This window comes from Enhydra lutris, unplaced genomic scaffold, assembly GCF_002288905.1.
Source record: "Enhydra lutris kenyoni isolate GAN:26980312 unplaced genomic scaffold, ASM228890v2 scaffoldscaffold12, whole genome shotgun sequence".
NCBI classification, from domain to species: Eukaryota; Metazoa; Chordata; class Mammalia; order Carnivora; family Mustelidae; genus Enhydra; species Enhydra lutris.
This window is the reverse complement of record NW_019154096.1, coordinates 76,582,187-76,604,071: the sequence shown is the minus strand read 5'-3', so window position 1 is coordinate 76,604,071 and position 21,885 is coordinate 76,582,187. Positions and strand designations below refer to the sequence as shown.

Genomic DNA, 21,885 nt, shown 5'->3' with positions numbered 1-21,885 from the left:
TTTTTTTAAAGATTTTTCCTTATTTATTTGACAGACAGAGATCACAAGTAGGCAGAGAGGCAGGCAGGGAGAGAGAGAGGGAAGGAGGCTCCCCACTGAGCAGAGAGCCCAATGTGGGGTTTGATCCCAGGACCCTGGGATCAGGACCTGAGCCGAAGGCAAGGCTTAACGCACTGAGCCACCCAGGCACCCCATGAATGGGCAATCTTTGAACAGGAGGATTTCTCCTCCTGTGGCTCACTGTCCTGATTCACATGGGGACATCCCCCAGTCAACAGGACTGTAGGCGGTGGGGGAGGGGGGTGGTTCCCGCATCAAATGGGGACGGGTCTATGTTTCTTCCAGTGGGTAGCAGACCTCATTCCTGACTCCAGTGCCCAGGGGGTCTGAGAAATCTCTCTGTAAGTCATACACCTAAAGGGATTTCTACATTTCTCGTCTTCCTCCCTCTCCCCCCACCCTGTGTGAACGATGCCACTGGTCGGGCAGTGGGCACAGATGCTGTCTGTTCCTGCAACAGAAACCGCCCACGGAACGTCGGTCCCCCCCATGAACCTGAACCACAGCTCCTGGACCAGCTCACGGTCCGGCAGACCAGGTACTGCCAGATTCTCACCGCGTCCCTTTTAACTGAAATGCCGCTTCACAAATCCAGCTGATAAGGAAAGTGAAGAGGGTGGGTTTGATTATAAAAACAGGAAATGTCCAACTTTCAATGGGTGGGATCGTGATGTGTCATCCAGTCAACAATAACTGTTTTTCCTAAAAGGTGGACCTCACCTTGGAATCCTGGCAGTCAGACAACCCTCCGGCCCCGAGGCGGCTTCTGTCCACCGTCCCCGGCCACTGCCTGGCCAGGCTGACGTGCATTAAACAGTTTCCTGAAGCCTAAATCCCAGATTTCCTGCACAGGGCTGGAGAGAGTTCACTGAGGCGCTTGCCAAATGCTCATTTAATGACTGCTTCCTTGAACCGAATTTTTAAATGCCTTAGAAATTATATTACAAGCAACCACGACCTAAATACAAAGCGAGAAGTTTCCCCTTCCAGTTTGCCTTTACCTCTTCTCCTGCTGGGACGACGCCGGGAAGCCATCGTGGCCCGAGAGAATCCATGTTTTCCTGTCAGCTGGAAAAGGATTTCTCGAAGAATTCCAGCTCTGAGCTGGGTCTGCAGGAGTTCAGGGGCGAGCCAGGAGCTTATATAGAAAAGCTGTGTTCCTATTTCCTCTAAGTGGAAACTGTGACAGCTTAATATCCATGGCTTTGCTATATGACAAACGATTAGCTAGTAGACTCTTGGGGGAGGTACTTCTTGGAAGAATGTTGAAACTTTCCTGGGGGGAAAATGGAAGTGGAAATAAAGGAGGGATCAATCCATTTGTCACCAGCAGGTCCAGAGGCGTTCTTCCAACTTACAGTCGTTTTCCAGTGTCAGTTACAGGAGAATAACTCCTTCGCTGTTGGGAGAAACACATTTTGCTCGAGTGGGAAACCCAGAGGATCCACCGATGCTAATTAAAACCCAAGAACAGGGCAAAAGCAAGAAAGAGGGATCAAATATTTGAGAACGTTTTCAAGTCTTCTGTGCTTTCCACATCATTCATGAAGCTTCTCATTTTTTTTTCTGCAGACTCAGAAACCAACACAAGAATGCCCTATTTCACCTGCAGAAATTCAGCCCTAGCTAAGGCGGCCAGAAAGCACATTCCGAGCGGTTTGCTCTCTGCCTTGCCACATTTAAAAACCTTCAGAGTCTTCTCTTTTCATGCCATGGTGGCCACTGGAATCAATACCAAGGAAGATAAATGACTTTGAAGAGAAAAATCACACATGTTGAAACTGACAAAGGAGGAAGGACGGATCATTAAGGAGGAGACAGCTAGTGACGGAATGTTCTAAGCTAATTTTAAAATTAAATTCACTGTTAACATCAGCACTTTAATTTCATTGCCTTTTATTCCTTTGGTATTTCCATGAGCCAAAGTGAAATAGTCAAGTTACAGTATCATTTAATTTTACTTACTGGTGGATACCCTTTGGTATAACAGTATAAGACCTCAAAGAGCCTGGAAAAGATATTTAAACCTTAATTGCGTGTCTTGCATAAATTCTTAATTCTGACATCCCATCCCCTTATTTAAATACTACGCAACTGAGACCCACAGAGTTGCAAGCGTCCACTAGTTGAGGGAACTTTGGTCATGTTTGATGGTTGATATAAATTATGGTGTCCCCTCCCAAGTCCATATTTACGTATTCCAAAAAAGGAGAAATGAGAAACAATAGAAAACCATGAGAATGGTGGTTGGTCATGCCAAAAAGGTCCCACTTAATCCAGTTAAAGAGCAAAAAGTTGACTCTCTCTTTTTTTAAGGTCAGATATTAACATAGAATGGCTTTTTTCTTAATGTTTTGTTTATTTATTTATTTATTTATTTGAGAGAGAGCACACATGCACACGAGTGGGGGGAGGGGAGGGGGGAGAGGAAAAGAGAATCTCAAGCCGACTCCATGCTGAGCGAGAAGCCCAACATAGGGCTCGGTCGGTCTTATGTCTCATGAGATCATGACCTGAGCCAAGAGTCAGACACCCAACTGCCACCCAGGTGCCCCCGGGGTGCCTTTTTTTTAAGTGAAGAATCAGAGATTGTTGCTAGAGAAGAGAACACCTTTGGATCCCCATTACAGTAATGGCGCATACGTTGCTATACAGTTGAACGCCTTCTTTAAACAGAAACAACTCCTAAATTATGTGACGGTGTTAGTTACAATGATCTTATTAACCGCTGACTCGGGGTGAGCTCACTGACACATCACAGTGACCCTAAGAAGGGACTGCCGGCTGAGTCCCGGGAGCTCAGCAGGGGCTCCCACACGTCCCCGTGTTCACCCAGCAGGCATCTCCTGGGCTCCTGCCCCACGGCTCGCCCGCCACCTGCAGATGGCAGCTTGGGACAGTGGCCAGGTTCAGGGAGTTTACTCTCCCTTGCCCTGCCCAAAGGGAGCTATTTATTTCATTCTAATGGACTCAAAAGCCGGTTTCTAATCCCACAAATTAGAATTAAATTCCTTTCTATTAGTTGAAATCTTGAAACTCTTGGAGCAAAACTCAAATATTTAGCAATGAAATTGCCACAGGCCATGAGATCACCGTGGTGTTCCACCCCTTCCTCCCAGCAGCAGGTTCCAAACAAAAGCATCAAATAAGGTAGCTACCACAGGGGGGTCATGCTTGGGACAGCCTTTGCTCACATGGAAGAGAAAATTCCTGAAATAAGAAGCACTTCCTACCTAAGAACTCACAGCTTCCCAAAGCAATCTTTACTGTCCTATTGAAAGGGAGGCGAAGGATGGCCCTCAGTTGAGCGACAGGCCAGGCTACGGGCCCACATACCAAGAGGACAAGAAACCTTCCAACAAGCAAAGGGCAAGACTGGGTGTGGGGGCCAGTGCTGAGCGGAGAGCCAAGGAAGGCAAGAGGCAGATGCTTTTAACAGGTCATAATCGAGATCTTGTATCTGGGAAGAAGAGGAGACTGTGGGGCATGACCTTCCAGTGTTTCATTCCAATAGGAAAGGGAGCCACTGCTCTTGAAAAGCAGCATGTTTAATATCTCTCCAAACCAGTATGGATGAGGCAACACCTCTCACTTAGGATTCTGAGGCAATAAGGGATTGTAGACTTCTTGTGCTTAAGCCTCATCCGGTAATATTATGCCAGTAACATTCCTCCTCTTGGAGCCCATTGTGGACATATGCCCAAGGAGATCATGCCATCCAAGATTGCTAACATCCAATAATGGCATGTTAGAGAACGCGAACAACACAATTAGCTTAGTAGGTGGCCAACGGAGCCTTTCCCATTCTCTCTCTGTTGATAAATCTCTGACTGTGTTTGCATTCCTTTGAGATAGGGCGCAACAGTGCATACACCCCAAATGCATCTGATCACACCGGGGAGACTACAAGCATTCATGCCCAGCAGGAACAGCATCACGACAGCAACCGAGGGGGCCAGCCAAAGCCAGACAGCGACCCGCTGACCTTAAAACAATTCAGGACAGAGTCAAAGCATGCCAAACAAGGTGATGCGTGTAGGAAACCCAACTTCCTGGCCGCGTACGTGCTGGTACACTCACAGGGGGAGCACACACCACGCACCAAGGCGCTGCTCGCCCACATGCTGGAACCCCTTCCAAAGCTCTTCGATTTTCCTCCCTCAACCTCCTTGGGGAACTTCACACCAGGAAGCTGATGGAGTAAAACACAAAGAGGCAGTGGTGTTTGTTTTTCTGAGAGCTGGGACGTCAAGGCTGTGGAATGGTGCCCTATCTCAAAAGGCATAAAAGTATGTGATGATGACACGATTGTTTTTTGTTTCTGTTTTAACCCGAAGTGCAATCCAGAAAAGCTCCTCTTCAGCAGGTTTTTCCCACAGCAGATCAATTTAAGAGGCAGTTACCATCGATGTGATTATGCGCCTCTGTGTTTCCCAGTAGTCATCCCATGGGCGCAGCGAGAGAAAGCAAGGCCCTTTCGAGAGTATGGACACATCCGTGAAGGGAGAGTGCGCGGAAACCGCGTTCTCACCAGCCCACTCGGGAGCCTGAACCACTGAGCCAGACTTTAAACGCGCAGCACGCACACACAGAACGATGTAGCAAATCTGGCGTGATACAGTCGGTTCAAGCAAGTTCAGGCATAAAGTCCTACTACAATACGTGGACCATACGGGTCTTCTCTCTCCAGAAATAATGTTTCTCTAACAATTAAATCCCACACACTTATTTGTTGTTGTTGTTAGTTAACAACACATCAGGTAAAAAAAAATTTGAAAAGGTTCTGTACTCACCAAGGGAAAGCGAAGGCTATCGTCTGCAAAAGAAAAGGAGGGGGGGAGGAAAAAAGGCAGGGTTAGTAGTTTTCTGGTTACCTGGAGACAGCCACTCACTCCAGCCCCGTTCTCTATAGCACTAGTTGAATGGTCTCAGTTTCGCTCCGTTTTGGGATCTTCTTGAGGTCTTTGTATTTATGTGATAACTTTTTTTGCTGCGGACATCAGCTTTCAAAAGTGTCCTGTCCCCAAACTCTCCTGTGAAATCTGGTGTCAGTGATGGGGCAGCGTGGTGTCTAGCCCCAGGTCTACATGCCCCTCCCCCAAGCCAGCATCCTTGGTCCCTCTTCCTAGACACCGCCTCTGAAAACCCTCGCAGGTTGGCCCCTTCCCCCGGTTTCCAGCTGCATCATTTTCCAGCCTGCTCATTCCCCAACACTTCAGCTTTTATGTCCTTTTTGTGTTTAACATCTCATTATGATAAAATTTGCACACCCTGACGTCCACCTGTGTGCGACTCAGGGCTTTGTAGCATAAGCACAGACTTTACAACCATTGCCGTCACCTAAATTTAGAACGTTTTCATCATCTTAACAGAAAGCCCATGCCCATGATTTCATTAGCTCCCCAGCCCATCCTCTCCCCACCCTGTCCTCCGGCAACCACGAGTCTACTTTCTGTCCACGGATCGGGCTATTCCAGACATTTCACTAATGTGAGATCTACAATACGTGGCCTTTTGTGACTTGCTTGCTTTTACTTGGGATTTTTGAGGTTCAGCCACAGTATCATACAGACTGGTTCTTCATTCCCTTCTGTGGATGAATACTAGTCCATTTTCCACAAGCCACGCACCACGTCCTGTCTATCCACACCTCGGCTGGTAGACACGAACCTCTGGTTCTTGTACAGGTGGTCAGTAGGGCAGCGTCACGCTGGAGATCGCGCTCAGTTGTCACTGTGCACCTGTACTGCCACACGTTTCGGTCACCCTACCCTTAAATAGCTAACGCACTCTACGGTGTTTTCCACCAAAATAGAATACTTCTCATCTTAGCGACGGCCAGGCTGGATATTTGAAAACCAAAGACAATCCTCTGTAGCACACAGTTATAGCAGGTTGTGGCACTCATTAAAAAGCTGACCTGTGAAGTCGGTCCGGAGCCAAAGGAGCAGAAGAAACGGTTCTTGTAATACCAAGGAATTTTAAATCTACTTGGGCAAATCTACAGCTAATGTCATCTCTGGTGGCAGCGTCCCCACTAATTCTGGGAATGAGGCAAGGATGCCCACTCTCACCACTCACATTTAACGTCGTACTGGACGCTGGGTCAATGCAATAAGGCAAGAAAGAGAAAGCAAAGACCCAGAGATTGGAAAGAAAGTAAGTAAGACTTCTTCGTTCTCAGAAAATTCCAGAGAATGCACAAAAAATCAACTAGGGATCAGTGTATTGGGTAACGAATGAAGTCACAGAGTTCCCAGAGTACGGCAGAGCCCCGAGTAACGCAAAGCAAATGGCAAGAAGGTGGGGAGGCACTGACAGCTGGGTAAGAGGTAAGGTCATCGGCGGTAAGGGGAACTGCTTCTCATATGGATAACTTACTACACGAGCCCACTCCTTCCAATCCCCTCAAAGAACCTGGGAAAGTGCGGGGAAGAGTTCCTCGTGTGTTTGCTGGGGCCGCACACGGGGCGAAGGCAGGAGCAGGAGATACCCATAATACATCAGGATTGGGAGAAATGCTCAAAACTACCTTCCAAAGTAATGTTGAGTCATTTTAGTGCAAAATGAAGACCAGTAAGAGGCAGAAGCAAAACTGCAGGGCTGAGTCAAACCAAACTAAAACCAAACAGGAAAAAACCAGTAGGCCGCAGAAGCAGGTGAGCACTCCGTCAACTGCGGGTTAAACAAACGAATATGCAGAATTCACTAAGTAACCAAACGCAAACAGTCATTTTGAATTCAACCTTGAACTGCTGTTGTTTTCTTTTTTTAAACTAAGCAAGAACGCCAGGAACCGTGGCCATGCAGAGAGATCGCGGACTCTATGGGTCGGGGCGCCCACGTGTTAGCATGAAACCACAACTATCAGTTTCTCAAAGTACAGAATTAGAACAAAAACCGAGCAACCAGAATACACTCAGAAGTCAGCTTTCATCTCAGGAGCCCTTCCTGTAGCCTCAGGCCCCGATGTAGACTGCTGCTCTAATATTGAGCACATCTGAAAAGATGAAATAAGCACATTTAAAATTGGGGGTGGGGGAGGTCCGTTCCCATGGACAGATCTGCTCGTGTCAGGAGGGGCCATCCCCCAGCACAGCAGCATTCCACAACCAGAAAGCTTCCTGGTCTTGCCAGGAATGGCACCATCTTCCAAACAAGGGAAGGGGAGAAAAGCTATTGGGTTCGGGATCCTATCCAGAGCCGCTTACGATGTCTCTCCCGCAGACTACAGCCAGTCCTATGAAATAGGCAAGCTGTGTTCCATTTTAAAGAAGTGAACACTGAGGCCTGGACAGCCCCTTGACTTTGGTCAGTGTCACACAGAACAAAGAGGCAGGGCAGCAGGGATGCTAACCCAAGACTGCGGAGACCACTCTGGGCTGGGCTGCACAGGGAAATCCGGCTGGCCTTGTGGCTTACTTTTGTTTGCTTGTTTTTCTTCCTGGGTCTCCATCCCCGAAGTGAAGCTGTAATTCCTTCAAGGCAGGGACAGTCAGTCTTTTCTTACATTCCCAGTGTCTACCAGTGGCTGCCCCAGGAGGACCCATGAAAGGCGTGCGTTGAGGACGACACTGACAAAGCAAGTCCCTAAAATCTCTTCTCACCCCAGGGAAAGCTCCACTGTGGTCTGTGTGCCAGCAAGACCCGGAAAGGCTCAGGCTGGCCACATACCTCCTGGGGAGGGCTGGAGGGAGAAGGGGGTCTGTGGGAGTGGCCTGGCTCCCAGAAGCCCGAGCCAGCCTGACCACAGAAGCATGGAGCTCTGTCCCTGGGGCATCCAGATGCAGCTGCTGTTTCCAAGGGGCAGAGGTGGCGTGGGGGGAGGACGCCTGCCAAGCTAGACCCTGGGAAAGAGGTGGTGTGAGGACATGGAACAGGGGAAATCCACTGAGAAGGCAGGCGAGGTCAGGCGGGCGGGCACTCCAGCAGGAAGTGGCTCCGGGCGGCAGGGCTTGGTCCTGATGCCTCACAAGATATGGAAAGACCACACCACCTTACTGTGCATCCAGGCCTCCCAAAGAAGAAAATAAAACTGCAGCATTTAGAATCAATCCATCAGGACTGCTTCACGTAGGGAAGAAATTAAAATTATTCTGACGTGTCAAGCTCTCAGACGGACCGAACCAGGCAATCTTTCCAAACTCAGACAACAGTAAACTGTTTTCTACGCACACCGTTGGCCAGGAGCGCGCCAAACATTCAGGTGGGCAGAAGGTGCGTTGCCAAGGGGGAATCTGCAAGCCATTCTTTTAAACAGGCAGCAGCATTTATGAAACTGGGGGATGCACATTTTTCGTTTAATTTAAAAACGACCCCATGTATATTTCCACATGTATAGTGTATCTAAAATGTGAACTTTGCTGATAGGTTAAAGTTTTATAAAGCGAGGGCACACAGAGGAAAATCAAAATCATGCAATCAGACTCCAGGAATCGGGGCTTGCCGCAGTCTTATCTGGATGGGCAGGCCCCAGAGAGGAGCTCCTCCGTCCGGGCTGCCTTCCCTCAGATCCCGGTGTTTCTGGAGACACTGAGGTGTGGCCCATCTACTGTCAGAGCCATTCCCCCTCAGGCACAGGGACTCTGGAGCACGTTGAGGGGTGCAATTAATTTAGACGGGCTGCCCAAAGGGCAGAAAACCACTACAAAGGAGAGAATACGAGACAGCATCATGCACGCCACCCGCGGTGGGAAAGCAAGAGGCCCCAGCCACGGAGCACCGGCCGCCCTGGCATCGGTCAAGGAGCAAGTTCACTCTGCCTCTATGCGGTAACTCACACGGCGGGCGGGGGTCCCTGCACAATGCTTCTAAATCCTCTGGGCTTCAGCTTCTCACGGATATCCTACACTGCCAAGTCTCACAGTTTCCTTGTTTACCTTCCAGGCATCCGCAAAGCTGTTAATTTCTGCATTTCCTAACGTATGAGAGGCTGAAAGGGGCTGCTGATCTCACTGGGGGCGGGAAACCTCCCCGAAGGACGAGTCTGGGAGAACCCTATTCTGGCCACCCCACAGCAAGCCACCTTGAAAAGGCAGGGGCGGGAGTCCCGGAAGACCAGACGTTGCTAAGGCTGGAGGACAGATCCGCCTTCTCGACCCATTCTGTCAACCTACGACCATCAGGCTGGGCTTCTAAATATCTGGCAAATTTTTAAAAAATTATCCATGGACAGCTGCTCAGCAAGACCCACGCACATCCCTTCCTGCTTCTTGAGAGTATTTCTGAAGCACAAACCCCAGCCTCCGAACATAATGGCACATAATGGCACCTCCCTAATTACCCCACAGTTGGGGGCAGCCTCTTCGGATTAGGAAATTCTCCATTAGCAAGCCAAAAACTCTATTATTACTTTGCACGTTCAAACGGCTGCTGGCTTCCATACGTCCACGTCCATCTCTGCCATGATCATCGACATGGAATTTGGGAACACACTACTTTGATTCTCTGTGCTCCCTTCGGAGGCACAGGGCACTCTCCCAACCCCAGACCGGAGGGTGGCCTCTCCTGTTCGGACCTCCCAGGGCCCAGATGCTCAGGTTTAGAACAGGCCCAGGCCCCTCCCGCTGCCCAGAGCCAGTGTAGACCTGGCTGTGAAAGGTACAAGGGGACACCTTGTCCTTCTGTCCCCCTCCTCACCTGCCCCCCCTCCTCACCTGTCCCCCTCTTGGAGCTCAGCATAAACACTTCTCAGATAGTGAGAGTCAGCCACGGTCATGTTTTAAAAAGTTTTTGCCTCATGAGTAGCTACTTCGTGGGGGTTCTTGTGCTCAAGGGCAGGGACAGTATGAAAACATCCTTGGAGAATCAATGCTGTAAGGACAGGAATTCCTTGCCAGATATCTCATTAAGTGCTCACAGGGACTGCTGAATTCTCTCAATACTCCCAAGAGAGTCTGGTTTAGACCTGCTTTGCAGATGGGAAGACTGATGCCCAGAGAGGTTAAGTAACTTGCCATTGGGCCTCCCTCCACCGGGCACTGCACTGGGACTCCAGAGCCTGCGCACCGGCTTCTTTGCCTCCCGGAGCTCCCAGAGAACGCAACTGGCTCCACTAAGTACTTATAGGCAAAAGGGCCCTCTGCCTGGACTGTGGATTTGACCTGGGGTTTGTGAGTGTCCCCAGGTCAACCCACAGCTGTGTGGCCCTGCCGGGGCTCTGAGCAGGGCCAGGCGCCCACAGCACACTCAGCGAAACGGGCCTGAAAGCAGGAGGAAGAGGCTCACCCTTGAACTCTCCGTCCACCTAGCCGGCTAGACCTGGGCGGTAGGTTGGCTGTCCTCGCGCATGCATGCATCTGTCCATGAGCCTCTTTCTCTCTAACTGTGCAGAGCTGAGCTCAGAGCCCTGGGGCTAGGCGGGAGGGCTGGATTCTGAGCACTGGAGCAGAAGTGGGGAGCTACGACTCCCCAGATGCACCTGTTCCCACATGCCCTCCCCTTCCTCAGCCAGCACACCTGGGAGAAATCTGAAGAACCAAAGCGGGCCTGGGCCCCCCGAGACACAGCCTCTGCGCCCTCCATTCCCTCTGGATGCTCGCTCCCACCGGCGTGTAGAATCCAGTCCTGATGTCAGGAATCAGCTTCCCTCTTGGGACACCATCCAGAGCTCCCGACTGCCCAGATGTGGGAGGTGAGGATTTCACGTCTTCCCTTAAAAACTTGTACAAAGCAGCTATTGTTGGAAATGTACTGAGCTATCAAACCCACAGAATCCCTTCTATATAAATGATGGTTCTCTCTGTTCTGCAGTCATGTACAAACAAAAATTTCTCGTAGATCCGGAAAACCCAGGAACCCTTGGCTTGCCAGCAGGTGCTCGTCCTTCAATCGTGCCCCCTACTTGGAGGTCTGCCACTTCATAACGGGGTCATCTTCGAGCCCACCCCTCCCTCGCCTCTGATTGTAGTCACACACCCGTGACCAAGCCTGACTTGACTTCACCACACTCTTCTCATGAAACAGGGTCCCACCCTGAACCTTGGCCCCAGAGACCCCCTGCTTCCTGGATGGTGGCTCCTGTCCCCCCACACCATCCCATTCGACGGTAGTAAGCCAAGTCGTGCTCAGCCGTGTTCCAGACAAAGCTGACCAATTCCCTTCCCACCCTTTTGGACCCCAGAGTCCTGGCCTGTAGCATGGGCTCTGCACCCAGGGAGACCAGGAACCTCGTGATGGGTCAAGACTTGCTGCCCACAGACATCAAACATCAGACTCTTTCTCCAGTTTGCAGAAAAATGAAATTGGCGGATTAATTCAATCACTTTCCTGTTTATCCACCACTGCCTGCTTGCTGGCAAGTAGTAGTGGAACGAAAGGAGTGAAAAGCAATTAACCATTAATGGGCAAATGGGGACCAGCCATCCCCGGCTGTTTCTCAGCCTGTTTTTGTGGACTCACGTGCTTAGAGATAAAACTCATTAATACACACGTAAGGCCATGTCTTTCCTGGCGACAGTGGAGAGACTCACGTGTTTAGAAGAGTGACTGGCTCGGGGGAGGCATCCACATCCGTTTGCTTGAAGACCAGCCTCGTCGTCCCGGGGATGCCCTAGGTCGAGCTCCCCTAAGGTGGATGTCAGGGGCCAGGTGAAACATGCGGCCAGGAGAGTATGAAGGGGTCCCAGGGGCCACCCCCGAACACACCGAAATGTCTCCACTGGTTGGGTAAGGCAGGGAGGAAGATGACACTGAGAACCAGCTCAGAGCCGGAGCAAGAACTCATCCACACGCCTTGTGCTTCTTCCCTCTCCTTTGTCAGAGCCTTGATCACATCTTACCTGACACTGTTTCTCCTACCTCAGGGGTCAGCAAGGGAGCATTCCTTGAGAGCAACGCCTGTCTCCCTCCTCCCACTGCACTCAGACTATGAAACGTACTCAGGATGGGCTTGCTGGCTATGTGATGCCAAAGGTAACCAAACATTGAATGTGATTCAAAAGATGGCTTTCTAAGGTTAAGTGAACTTCAAAGAAAATGATCCGTTTCTAATACCCGGATCGTCAACTGATGTTTGTGTGTCAATTTGGAAGGCTGCTGCCTTTCACCAAGCGGCCCTGGGCCTGTGACCAGCCCGCTAACCTGTGCGGGAAGGTCTGGTTCATGGTGCTGACACTCGGCCGTGGACAGCGGCACAGTGCGGAAGCCCAGGGCCGAGCTCCGTGTCCCAAGACCGCGTAATGGATGAGTCGTGCCATTAAATACCGATTTAGAGGATCGTTATTCCCTGGGACCCAGAATGAAAGACGATGTATAACGTGTTCCTTAATTTAAAATTATCTATTGTTGCTGTTAATTAAAAGGCCAGCTACCACCAACCCTACACAAATGCCATAGGACTGAGTAAAATGTGCCGCTTCCCCAGCACTAACAAATGCTGTGTCGCTATCCTGTGAGAATAACTGTTGTTGACGAGTGAAGGCAACGGCACTTCTTCTGATCAGATAGGCAGGAATAAGAGGAGAGGAATGTGTTGGTAAACAACCCTCTGGAGGCTTCACAGAGCTCCGAAGTCCCCAGGGCTGACCCCGGCGCGGCGAAGAGACAGCAAGCCCGTCGCGCAGGGTTCAGGGACACCCTCCCTCTTGGGAGTCCCCACCCCACTCCTAAGATCAAGCCCTGCTTTCAGGAGACCCGCCAAAGGCCACAGCGCGCTTCCTCTCAATGGCGACCAGGGTGGGAAATTTCTAGAGGCGCTTCACCCACAGGGAACAGTTTCTACCAACCTCCGGACGCACCATGGTCTTCCTATGGGTTGTTTTCCTGACACTGTTCCCTGACCCAGAAAGCTTTCTTTCTCACCCAAAACATTCAGGAGCTTCTCATGTCCAGCCCCATCCTGGATCCCTGGTCCGAGCCCTCCAGACTACCCTGAGTTTGTCCCTCTTGGTGGTCCTGAAGCACAAAGCTGTCCTCTGCTGCTCCCTCCAGCTGCCTGTGAAGCCTTCCCAACTACAGCTTCACAGCAATATAATATAGGAGGACAGCAGATTAAGACTAAGTTGGCCAGCTCTCCACTGCCCTGTGCTGTGGCCAGGCATAATCCACCACATTTTACCAATGACAAAGCAAGGTCAGATGCTCACCTCAAAGATATGTAATCTGTAGCTAGTTTGGTGCTTTCTTTTTTCTCTTTTTTTTTTTTTTAGTTAAATTCTATTTTATTTTTTCAGTGTTCCAAGATTCATTGTTTATGCACCACATCCAGTGTTCCATGCAATATGTGCCATCCTTAATACCCACCACGAGGCTCACCCAACGCCCGACTTCCCTCCCCTCCAAAACCCTCAGTTTTTTTCTCAGAGTCCACAGGCCCTCATGGTTCATCTCCCCCCCACCCGATTTCCCCCAACTCCCTTCTCTGCTCCATCCCCCAGTGTCCTCCGTGTTATTCCTTATGCTCCACAAGTAAGTCTGGTGCTTTCTGATGGGAAATCCTGTCATCTCTAACTGGAACTTCTTACATAAACCGTCCTGTCATGCACCTATGAACAACTCAGAAAATACTAGTCGAGTGAGTGAAGAAGTAGATGAGACCAGTGGTGGCCGGTTACCAAGTAGCTACTATGGATTCATGTTGTGCCGAATGCGGATCGAGAGAAAAAAATAAAAAATAATACACGGATGAGAACTCGAGATCTTCAACCTAAAGGAATTCCAAAAGATAGGCTTGCGATCAGATTGTTGAAATGCAGAGGTGCTCTCCTCACAGTCATCCTGGGGGCTTTGAACGGCGGAAACAGTGGCATCTATCCCATGTTTGGCCAAAGTCAGGGCATCTTTCTCAAGAGTAAGATTCCTAGGCAAACAACGGAAACAAAGGCAGGGAAGCCAGCGAGTACATAGGACTTTATAGAAATAGCAAATAACTTGAATCCTGGCTTTGAACTTGGAACAAGTCACTTCACCTTTTTGAGCCTTAGCCTTCTCACCTGGGAAACAAGAATAATAATCCTGACTGTGCTGGGTTAACGAATTCGGTCATCCACGTAAGTGACGTGGCGCTGAGCTCCGTAATCACAGGATTCCCAGTCAATCACAGGTATGGATTTGGAATGCGAGGTGGGCTAGGCCTGGGATGCTGCAAAGGCATATGGATTTGGGTAGAAGCTGTGAGGGAAGAGCAGAAGGCTACAAGCCTACAACGATCCCTACAAGGAAGGCCACTGGGGTGACTGCAGAGGGGAGAAAGCCCAGGAGTGACACAGCATGGACAATGGACCCACGAGCAATATGGAGGCCATTCTGTGGTCCAGATGGGGGGTGGGGAGGTGTTTCTGAAGGCTGTGGCAGGAGGAAGGGAGTTGGGGGTAGGTGGCTATTTAAAGATCAAGGGGGTCAAGCCCTGCAGCCTCATGGAATGGAGGAGGAGGAAGAAATCAAGGGAGACCTTGGGCCTGACTTGAGGGCCCAGGTAAAAGGTGGGCCATTCCTCGAGATGGGGTCCCAGTCTCAGAGTTCCCTGGAAGTCACTGGCATGGGCGCCTCTCACCAACACCAGAGGGTTTCTCTGAAAGACTCAAAAGAATACATCAGCATCATAAGATAAGGGAGAAAACCGCTCTGAAAATAGCACAGTTCTTTTCCAGGAACCTGGTGTCCAGGCCAGAAGTCTGTTAGCTATTCCTAAGAGAGACTTTGAAAACTAGTGAACTAGGTAAGTGAAAGATCTGCCAGTTATTCTGCCAAAAAAAAAAAAAAAAAAAAAAAGGAAGGAAGGAAGGAAGGAAGAAAACACTCAAATATTTTAAGTTAATAACTTCCCCCAACCCAACTGTCTGATCTGACCCATTAAACTAGGTCATCACTAAGAATCCTTAAGAATCCACGGAAGGTGCCTGTGCCCAGAGAAGAGGCTAGCTTTCAAACAATGCTGGGTGGCAGAGGATACCTTGTAGCATCTTAAAGGGAGAAACTAAGTATCTCTATTTAACGTCAGGTTCGTAAGGAAAGGTGAGCTTCTGGAGAATTCATCCATCACTGAGCTATGAACAAAGCTGTCTCCAGGCCTGGTATACTCTGCTGACGACAGGCACCTATTTTCCACCCCCCGTCACCACTGAAAAAGTTCTGTGAACTTGTAATGAATCCCTCCTCCACACGAGGGAACACTGCGGCATTCACTTGAAAACAAAAACAGCATTATGACACAAATATGCGGCACCCCATTCTGGAACAATAAACCGCCACAGAAGTGTAATGTTGGACCGGCATTCTGCTTTGTCTACCTAGAAAGGTCAGCCCTCCTCTTCCACTGAAAGGCACTGCACCCATCCTTCTCAGGAAAAAGTATATATATTTTTCCCTACAGCTCAAGGCATCGTCTTAAAATATACGGGTTTGAGTTGCTTCAACAATCTGTGTAGTGTAGGGCGTCTGGGTAAATGTGGAGATGAGAGAGCCTGGGGATAGAGCCAAATTAGGGAATCTACACCGGCGGCAGGGACCCCACGCGCCCCCACCTACCACGTGCATGGCTAGTGGTCTCTCCCGTAACCTACATCTGAGGGAGGAAGACCCAGAGTGTGTGCTCCCTAGGACAGAGCCCTACACCCTGCCACAATGGAAGGGTGGGTGACCTTCGAGCTGGGTGACCTTGGGCAGGACCCACATCTTCTCCACACCAATGGCCTCCATACATGAGGTCACAGTCAGTTTCAGATGATGATTCAAGGATACAGCGCTGTATGACGGAGCCTGTAGACCATGGAAGTGAGAAAGTGAGGTCCAGGGAAGGGGCAGCTATGTTGGGACAGCAAGTCCAGTGCCTGCCCCCTTGGGCAGAGAGGTGGGGCCACAGGCACAGGGGTCAGAATGGCACTGATGCTTTCTCAGGCACAACATGGGACACTGGACATGCAGGAGTCACCCAATCAATCCTCATAAGGACCTCGAAGCAGGTTGTAGGAGGTCACGCAGTCAGTTAAGAGGCAGAGTCTGAAACACAATCCAGCCGGAGGCAAATGCCGTCCGCCCCTGGGCACTAATGCCCCTGAGTTAGGGAAGCCCCATGATCTTGCCACCTGGGCCTGAAGCCACTTCCCAGGAGACAAGCTGCATGAAGAGCAGCAGCCCCCGGGGCCACCGTGGAGGAAGTCTTCATGACCCAGTGACCAGAGGAAGGACACTTGTAGCAAAGCTTCCCTCTTGGTCAAGAAGCACCACGTCGTTAAAAAGCCAACAGATTTCCTGTTGCGTCCCGGCTGAGGACACAGAGCTGTATCTTCCACCCAGCCCTAAACTCAGATCTAGGGTTCAGGAACAAATGCAAAGAAAGTTTAAAAAAAGAAAAGAAAGAGAAAAGTTTGGCTCATTGAAAGCAGGGCTTGGTTTCTGCCAAGGTCAAAGCTCTGGGAGTTGCATGTGGGAAAACTGGTTGGAGCTCAATGTCTGAACTTGGCAGGAGCCTCAGTGAGCACGGATGGAAGCCCCTGTGGTCCGGCCATCCCCACAGGAGTCCCGGCCACGGCCTTCTTGAGTCAGCCACATCTCTGGCCACATCTCCGGCCCGTGGGGAGCGGGGAGTCCCACTCAAAGAGCCACCACACTGCTAACAAGCGTCCCTCTGCTTAAACTAAACTGGAAATGACAGGCTCTCGAGAGCTCCCCCAAGAACCACCTTGCACTCATCCCAGGACTCGATGGGAAACTCCTTCCCTCGGTGCTCATTCTACCAGAGGACTGAAACGCACCATAACCATGACAACAGCAAGGCCAGGGCTCCCGCGGAGGGGTTCTCCTGACCCACCGCCACGACATGCGTCACACTCCAGGCAGGCACCACGTCTCCAAACCTGCACCACAGAGCAGAGAGCTGGGAATCACCTTCCCCACCTTACAGGGGAGGAAACAGAAACTCCAAGAACATAGGTGACATCTGTGAATTTCATGTCGAACTTTGTCTGCAACCCAAGCCTGTTATCGACAGACCCGTACTCCAACTGTTCCCTGGTCCCTCGTCGTGGGCTGGACCATCTGTGCCCAACAGCGCCCTCCGTGCCGCACGCTTGGGTGGGGTGTGAACATCTGCACACACGCCAGCGATGTGGCGAGGGCCACACGAGCACGGTACACATACGTGGGGAACGAAACTCACAATTCACGTCGGACTGGTATTCATGTGGCAGTCCGGTTCTGCATGTCGTGGCGGCCGGCCCTCAGCACGTAACAAAGGACACAGAGATCCTTGCTGCTGTGTGTTAGACAGCCAGCTCTCTGTGGTTCTGTCACAGATACAGGAGAGGATAATGATTCCGGTTGCTTTTGCTACAGCAATTAATTTTAATGCCACAGAAGCCTAACTATGCCACCACCAGCCCCAGATAAATGTCACCTGGAGGGATGGTTTATTTTTAAAATGACTAAGTCTTTGAAATATTCATAATTAAAATGAAACAGCCTTTCTCCAAGAAATGAGTCCTGTGACATGAATAGGAATGTCACCCATCTAAAATCTTCAACAAGGAAGGGAGACTATCAAGTTATCTCGTTCATGAAGGCAGCTATCAGGAAAATTTCAGCATCCACTAGCAAAAACAGCCCACTGTAGGATTAATGAAAGGATAGTGAGAATAACCAAGCTTCTGTGTTGAGAATAAATAAAGAGTTGGTGGGAGGCTGGTAGGTATCATTCCACATGGCTGTGATAGGTCATCGGGTGACCAGCAGATTTTGATCTATTTATGGAATATCTACTACTTTGATTCATTTAATTAGGTGCTTTGGGCAACACAACAAAGTAAAACAGGTGACTTACCAATGGTGTCTGAGGGGAAGTTGCCCAGCCCCTGTCCCGCCCCAAGAATGAGACCCAAGAGACCAGCTCCCTTAAAGGATGAAATCTGGCCCTGGGTGGTTAGCGACCAAGGGCAGGGCTTGCTCTGATGCCAAGGAATTCTGCAAATGCGGACTTCTTCTATGCAGAGCTCTGGTTAAAGACAGGGCCCCTCACGGCCCTTCCATTGTAAAGGCCGGCTCTGAGATCTAGGATGCTCCTGGTGCCACATCGCAGCTCAGTTCCTGAAGGCCCTTGGAGGACAGGGGCCCAAGATCCCCGGTGTGAAGTGGACTCCTGCCTCCACAGCTCCCTGGGCTCAGCATCTCCCAGTCCAGAGTCTGTGCGTGATGGATTCCCAACCACTGAGGGCTGGGGAAACACCTTGGTTTCACGCTCCTCTCTCTCTCTCTCTCTGAGAGAGAGAGAGAGAGAGAGAGAGTGTGTGTGTGTGTGTGTGTGTGTGTGTGTGTGTGTGTGTTTTAAGTTCCTCTGTGAAAAAAGCCAGTAACTCAATTGAAATGTTCTGAACATTCAGGCTGAAGTTGTTGCAAAGTAATCCACATTCTGGAGTCTCCAGGCAGGTGAAGAGAAGAGGTATCCGCACCTCCCTAACCCTGGCAGGCCCACCAGGCTCCTGCCTCTGGATCCCGCGGGCCCTCGGAGCACACACACACACACGGACGAAGCAGCCCGCCTTCACAAAGCACTCGCGACATGTGTCAGCAGATTCCTCAGTTTTTGACTAGCTAGTTTACACTCTGATCCTCCAGACATGTAAATTTAGAGCAGAAAAGCCCCCAGGTCTGTTTCTGTCTTTAAGAGACACTGATGCCAAGAGTGCACACAACCCTTGCAAAGTATGTCATCTCCTCCATCCTCGCAGAGACATGCAAATGTGCCAGAGGCGGCAAGTGCAAGTGCAAGAAGGAGTCCCTCCCATCACCCTTTAGCGTCATGTCATTATTATAAGAAGTCCAGTGAAAGAGACAGTAAGAGAAACGCAGAGACAGAACTCATTGAATCCTAACAGCAACACATTAGCTCTCCATACTTTATTTACAGCCTCAGACCAGTATTTTTTTTAATTGAAGGATTAATACGTGCTATGGAGATAAAAAGCTGATTTCTCCATCTTCTGGTAGAAAAAAATGGTTGCAAACCCTATTAACTGAATTACTCAGGCTTTCAAAATAAAGTTGTCTTCGAATCTAGCACCAGGAAAGTGTTTATATTTCCTGAAAAACTGGGAACATTCTTTTCATCAGACTAGAACAATATAAGCCACTGTGTTTTCATTTTCGCCTCGTCAGCCAGGAAGCTTAGGGCCGAATTGAAAGCCCAACTGCAATCACATCTTATCTCCAGGGAAAGGCGCTGGCAGTGGCCGAATGCTTACTTGTGCAAGGTGCTGGCACAAAACAGTTTTAATTGAATGCTTGCAACTGCCCAGTCCTTACTATTGCAAGTGCACAGAGTAGAGCACTGGCATTGACGAGGGAGAAGGTCAGAGCCCAGCCACTCAGCTAGCACGTGGTAACGCTGCCATCAGACCCAAACCCCCTGCCTTACAGGGACCGTCCTAACATAGCAGCCTCCCCTCCCCACATTTCCCCAAGCCCTTCTTGGGGATAAAAAGCAGAGATTACCAAGACAGAACAATGGCTGGAAATGGTGGAAGGAAGCTTACAGCCTCGGGCACTGGCTGAGGGATCCCAGGACGTTAGAGGCAGGACTCATGGATGGGCAAGCATGTGGGCAGACCCCGGGGCTGGAAGGGGACTGTCTGTTGAGACAGCTGAGCCTTCCCACCACATCCCCTCTGGCGACTGCCAGGTAAGATGACTTTGCAATGCTACCTCCCCTCCAACCTGACCGCAGCTTCCCCTCATTGTCCTGACTTGTTTGCTGGAGCCCAGAGTGCAGAGGGCTTCAGCAGCCGGAAAACTTCCCAACACAGAAGCCAAACACTCTGTTGAACTCAGTTACATAGTAGATTTACATAGTGGCAACGGCATCCCAAGTGCCCACAGCACGCGAGCTGGTCATCGTCAGGGGAGAATAGTCTTTGAGGACTGGCTACTAAGACACATCTGCAACCCATATAGGGACACCCAGGCTCACATAAGAGCAGACTGGGATGCACTCAAAGTCAAAGCATAAAGATTAATTGAAAAATCATAGCTCTTCGGATATCGTCGGTATTCAAGAAACCTTAAAAAAAAACAGACTTTACACACTCTGAGTCCATTTACTTAAAGTTCAAAAGCAGAGAAATTAAATGTATGGTGTTAGAAGTGGGGAGAGTGGTCACCCCTGGAAGGACTGGGAGAGGGCACTAGGAGGCTGGCATGGGGGCAGGCTGCCTCCATCTGGGTGCTGTTGACACAGCTGCCCCACTTTGGGAAAATCCAAGGTTCGTGCATTTAGAACAAATACAAACTTTCTGGAAGTATGTGTTAACTTGCTCTACTATTTTGGATCGTCACTGGAATTATTTTTTATCCCGTATAAAGAGACAAACAAATGAACGAATTTATCTTTAAAAAGTCAGTTTACAAATACGGTCAACTGAGAAATGTGTGTTCCTCGCACAATAGGGCGACGTCTGACCATCGGCATTGATAGGCTTAAGGAATGGAAGGGAACAGAACCACTGGCCCGACTTTGCCCTTGGAATATTTGTTTCTTTACCACCAAAAACCTGATTTCTAACAGAATGATCTTGTGTACCTTTAGGCATGGCCTTGGTTTAAAAATAATTTTCTGATTTTTATCATTTCCATTTGCACTTCATTCTTTTTAAAGTGTTGGGCATAAGAAGGACCCTGAGCCTTCCGCTGTGGAAGGATCGCCTCTCATGGCCGCAATCTGGGTGCTGTGGTCAGAGTATGAGGATTCGGGGTCTGGCCTGCATGGATCCTCCCGAGGCTAGAGGGGGAGCCTCGGCTGGTTACCTCCCCTTTCTGAGCCATAGGCTTTCCGTTCACAAAAGGAGAGAAGTCCATCTTGACCCCGGGGTGCTGGGAGGGGTAACCAATTGGACCTGCTTTGCCCAGGATGTTCTGGTTTCACACTGAAAACCCCACATGCCAGTAAACCCCTCAATTCCTGGTAAAGCAAGTGCCCGGTACCCCCCCCCCGGGATGGTGCAGGGTGTGCAAGGCAATGTCCATCACGCACCTGTTGTGGTCTCTGCCGCAGGTCATGCGTTTGGTACATACCGGCTTCTTAGCACTACCATGACCACAGCCTTCTCTAGAAAGTTTGCGTGTGGGTGTGCCTGCCTGTGACATCTGTCATTATGCCCACACAAGCTCCCACTGTCCCAAGTTCCCTTCAGTTTCCTGACCCACTTCAAAACAGAAATGATTAGTAACCTTCGAGCAAGTCTTTCCAGGACATGAGTGTCCCAAGGCTCCACACACCTGTTGAGGGTAGCATAGAGCGGTCAGAGGCCGCGAACCCCACCGACCCAAGACGTGGTGTATCTGGGCTCCTGAGCGTCCACTGCCAGTGATAAACAAGGATGAAACGTCCCTCCACTTCCCAGCATTGCTGGAGGGGGATGAAGAACCAGCACTTACTCTAGTCCCCTGCTTAGTGAGTGTGGAAGTTGGCACTGCGCCCAGCCAGGGAGGCCTGCAGACCACCCTGGGGAGGGGTGACCACAGAGAAGCATCTGGAGCCCCAGGGACCTCGGGATGAAGGTTAGGAGGAGAGCAGAGCAGGCAAAGGGGCTGGTGTGGGACAATAGTGTGGGTGTATGGCCGGCCCACTGTCATCAAATTCGGTGTCTGAGGTCCTGGATGGGAGGAAAAAGCAAGAGACCGGCCTCCCCCCCCTGAGCCAGCCAGGGCCTGAAGAGTGGGTTTCTGGCTCAGCCCCTCACTGCACCTGAGGAGGGATCCCCAAACTTAGCTCAAATTAAGCCAGTTTTATTTCTCATGTCTGGGCACTATTACATTCATATTTATGCTTTAACGTAAGCTGTTGGAGGAATGCAAAATAACGTCATTTCTATACTTATGTTCTAATATAAATTACAAAAG

At 50.1% G+C, this 21,885-nt stretch overlaps 1 protein-coding gene across 2 annotated transcripts in view; it reads right to left on the bottom strand.

Annotated features, from left to right (window-relative positions):
- Positions 1 to 21,885, bottom strand: part of LOC111144775 (protein tyrosine phosphatase, receptor type E) — a 152,087-nt gene that overhangs the window by 87,968 nt on the left and 42,234 nt on the right. For both annotated transcript variants that reach the window (XM_022499223.1, XM_022499224.1), the window contains exon 2: positions 4,854 to 4,876. The gene's annotated coding sequence lies outside the window, so the exon portion shown is untranslated. The remainder of the gene's footprint in view (positions 1 to 4,853; positions 4,877 to 21,885) is intronic.